This window comes from Rhinolophus hipposideros (assembly GCF_964194185.1).
Source record: "Rhinolophus hipposideros genome assembly, chromosome: 9".
In the NCBI taxonomy this organism is placed as follows: domain Eukaryota; kingdom Metazoa; phylum Chordata; class Mammalia; order Chiroptera; family Rhinolophidae; genus Rhinolophus; species Rhinolophus hipposideros.
In genome coordinates, this window is record NC_138055.1 from 78,144,041 (window position 1) to 78,148,461 (window position 4,421).

Below are 4,421 nucleotides of genomic sequence, written 5' to 3' on the forward strand. Positions count from 1 at the left end.
ATATCTATTTATTATGCATTAATCCATGATATCTCATATATTGTTCGTTTCTCAATACACGCAAAGTCAGACATACTTAACAATTCATATAAACATTTTCCAGTTAGTAGTTCATAGTTACATACATGAAATTAGAACATGCCTATCTAATTACACTCAACAAAATCTAACTGATTTCAGAAGCCATGAAAAGATGTCATTGGTCTGATCATAAGTTAGGAGGCTATTACAATGTTCCTAATTAATACATTATGGTCTTAGAGTAATGCATGACATGGATAGTGAAAAGAGAGCTCAGATCAAAAGCATTTCTTTGATCAAGAAATAAGTTTGAAGTCCATTAAGTGAAATAATAGTTAATAAATAAGTTTTATTTAATTCCTGCTAGTTACTTCTAAGCACTTTATGTTAACTAATTTAATCCTCACTATAACCATATAAGAAAAATACTATTATGCTTCCATTTTATAGATGAGAAAACTGCATTAAAGAAAGAAATCAAATTTAGGCCAAAATTTATATAATAGTAAACACCTTTCAAACATAGGCAGTCTAGGTTGAAATGTGTTATGCTGGATTTGTGTTTATTGCTAAACTTTGACTCATTCTACTCTGTTTCCTAAAGTAATGTCATACATATTTGAATCACAAAAGAAAAAGCTTAAATCATTTATGAATCCAAATTGGTAACTGCACAGAAGAGGTCTATAAATATATTTATCTTTTTTTATTCTGTCATGTAAATATAAGCTCAACAAAAATAGATAGGGATTTATGTCTGCTATGCTGTTGCTGTATTTATAGCACATAAAACTAAAGTACTTAGTAAGTGCTTGAAAATATGTTTAAATTAACAAATCGTTAAACAAATTAATGAAACTTTAATAAGTCAAGATATAAGAGATTCTCTTTTAATCAAAGAATATATATTGGCAAACACAAGGTTTTCCCTGTAAAAGATCACTGCCTAGAAATCCTTTTTTTTAAATTTAGCAAGTAGTTAGAGAAAAACATATGTAATTTACTTAAAATATGCTTAAATACTAACGGAAAATTCTAGTTTATAATTTTAATATATGGGCTTGATTTCAAACTCCTCTTTTAAAATAATTTTGTGATGATTTTAATAGATATTTTTGAAGAAAATATGAATAAAATAATGCATAATTTAAAAATTGAAAAGAACCTGTCATCCTGAATAACCACTGTTAAACATTTAGTGTCTGTATTTCAATTTAAAAATTAGACTTACATTATGTATAGTGTTTTATTATCTTCTTCCTTCTCTGCCTAGTGTACCATCAGAATTCCACATACCATGAAATATTATTTGAGCACTTGGGTTTGGGGATAATTCGCATTCTATTCTTTAAATACATCACAATAAGGTTTTTTATGATTCCTTGTATTTCATGTATTGATTTTTGTAAATAACATTATATAGACAATTTTATGTGTAAATACTTGACACATCTCTAATTATATTTAAGAATAAATTTCTAGATTTGGAATCTATCATTATTTTTCTATTTCCACTGAAATGACTATCAACTCACTGGTCATTAAATGTGGATTTTAATATATAGAATTATCTGTTTCCCTCAAATGTTTTTTAATGTACTGTTTTCTTTTATTCGGGAAAACAATTCCATTTATATTGGCTCAAGTTAGAGCAATAAGCATTAATAATAAAAGTGAAATAAATAAAAGTTAATGATTTGGTCAAATATTATTCTGCTAACAGTAATAAACCCCTGCTAATAGGTTTAAATTCCCTTTCATAGCTGTTTGTCTCCACTAACTTTAAACATTCACTGTTAAATTAATATAGACCTGACTTTTGATCCAAAATCAAATTTTACTACTATACAAAGTTGAAAAATCAAGAGATCTTCAATCACAAAATATGAAAAGCCTCATAGCTTCCCAGATAGATGGCAGAAATGACCATTCAAAAAAGAACCTACAAGAATAAACTCATTTTAATTTATGTATTTTTTCACTCAAGAATGTGTCTTTATTGAAGAATTTGTAAGAAAAAAGGATGAACCCTCTGTAAAAACAGGAGATGTTGCCTCCAAACAGCAGGGAGGAAGAAAAACTTGGGTGGCTTCCCAGAAGTCAGTGTATTGAGCACAACAGTCTCCCCTTTCCTGGCAAGCACCAGAGTGTGTCACACTACAGCTAACAATTCTCACTCTCCCCTCCCCACCACTCTTCCTGTCCCAAAACCCTGAGTCCTACAGCCATTTGCCAATGGTTTTATGAAGTTCCAGGGATAGGTGTGCTAAGCTTGCCTCTTAATGATGTCAAAGTAGGTTTTGCTTTGGAAATTCAATCAGGAATGTAAAATGGTTGAGCTCTTTCTAATCCAACCAAGGATGATTACATCCAGCCCCTCTGAAGGGAAAGGGAGCAAAGAATTTCACTCCTGAATGTGCACACTTGTGGGGCAAATAGCTTATATCACAGTCTGCTCTTTACTAGCATGGAGAATGGTGTGGGGACAGAGTCCCAGAGAGCAGTTTCCAGGCTCTCGGCCTTACCTGGAAAGGTGCTGGCTCGGAGAGTAGATGGCCATCAGCTGTGACTGGTTGGCCATCAGTTGTAACCAGTCAGCCACTTAGCCACTGATATAACTCAGGCAGAAAAGTAGACAGCAGATGGCGGATTTTGTGGATCCTACTTCGTGTGTGTGTCTCGCCCGGCCACCAGAGAGACTGGGGTGCAGGAAGACCCCTTGTTGTGGTACTGGAGGATGTTTGCTCCATGTGTCTCCAACCCAGCTGCCAGTGAGACTATAGTGGTATGAGTCTCCTGTCTATGGCTCCATTGGTGTTCCTTTTTGGTCTAGCCATATCCCGCGTTCTTATGTGGGGTGCCGGAGCTGAGACCCCGCATGACACCCCTCATGACAAATGGAAACAAGGTTAGAAGAATATATAACATCCGTGTGAAAAGAGTCACTGAGCTTTAGAGGGCAGAGGGAGCACTGAGGCTTTCTGATTCCAACAAGTGTTCATGCTGACTACCCTGGAGTCCTGGGGACTGTCATTCCTCTCAAGCTAGGAGATTGTCCTCAATTTGCTTGATGAATCTCATCCAGATTTCTGTCATACCATATCCTTTCAGGATGTCTTGGACAAACTTGCCTTCCACAACCATCTGCAGCATCTCCAAGGCTTCTCACAACACCCCACACTAGAGATTAGAATAAATAAGGGATGAGTAGTTATCAGGAAGTTCCACAAAGTCCACCAAGGGGTTATTTTCCAATATGAGGGAGACTTTATCACCAGCTGGACTCCAATTGGTGATGCTTGGAGTGATGCCCAAGTACATTTTGAATGCCATCTCGGCAATAACATCTGCAGTTTCCCAAAAGTTGTGGCACCTCCTGACATTTGACGGTGCCAAGAAATCATCTATCAGTTGGACTCCAATGTTATAGGCTATTTTGTCCAGCTATTTATTCATATCTTCATTATTTTCATAGTCCTTGTAAAGCTGGGTGACCAGAGTCCTAAGGTGAAGAGCTCAGAGCTCATTTTCTTGCTCTTGGTGCCACGGTTTTTCTGACTCGACAGGGTGCCAGCCCCCCAACTGTGCCTTGCCACAGGCCCAGTCAGCGACCCCTTCAGACACCGCCAGTTCGGCTGCAGCCCCTCAGCCTTCCAGATTGCACCCAATTTTAAATTCTCATGTAAAATTCAACTGCATATTGATACCTTAACATTCTTTACATTAAAAAGCAACAATTTTATTCACAGTCTTTATTCTAGAAACCATGATAAAATCAGGCAAGATTTCATCTCATAAAATATTGTATTCACTATAGCACACACACTTTTACATTAGGCACATAGAGCAGTCATTTTTTTGCATGACAGGAAAATTAAAGTTTGCTCTGTAACACACAACCGATAGCTAAAGCATTATTTTCTATTCCATTTGCCCGGTTTCTCATCTCTTCAATTGTGTCAAGCAATTTTGAGGATTTCTTACATCTATAATTTAACATTGACCCATAAGTCATCTAACATTGAACGCTTTAATCAGATATGCCCACAACACAGTGTGAATGATTAATCCTCACATAGGCCTGGCATAAAATAGCCTCTATTTTTTTTATTTTATATTATTTTATTTTTGTATTGGAATTGTGAAAATTGAGGGCATTTATAGCAAGGACAGAAAAAGAAAAACAAATAGTACTTTAAGAAAATATATGTAATAAACCTGACCAAATTTAGTCAAATCAACTAATCATTTCAAAATAAGTAGAAACAATAAAAGCATCAACCACTTTATATTTTTGGGGAAACTATCTTCTCAAAGTTATATTATTTCTGAATTCTACAGAAGTTTCCAGAGTTACTCTATGAACTATTAAAGCAGAAAGGTAGCTGTTAATATATTAA

General features: G+C 35.2%; 1 pseudogene across 1 annotated transcript; it reads right to left on the reverse strand.

Moving 5' to 3' along the window:
- Positions 1–3,060: 3,060 nt before the first annotated feature.
- LOC308501934 (trafficking protein particle complex subunit 3-like) lies at positions 3,061–3,548 on the reverse strand (annotated as a pseudogene). The gene has a single exon. The product of its transcript is annotated as a trafficking protein particle complex subunit 3-like (transcript).
- Between the last annotated feature and the right edge of the window lie 873 nt (positions 3,549–4,421).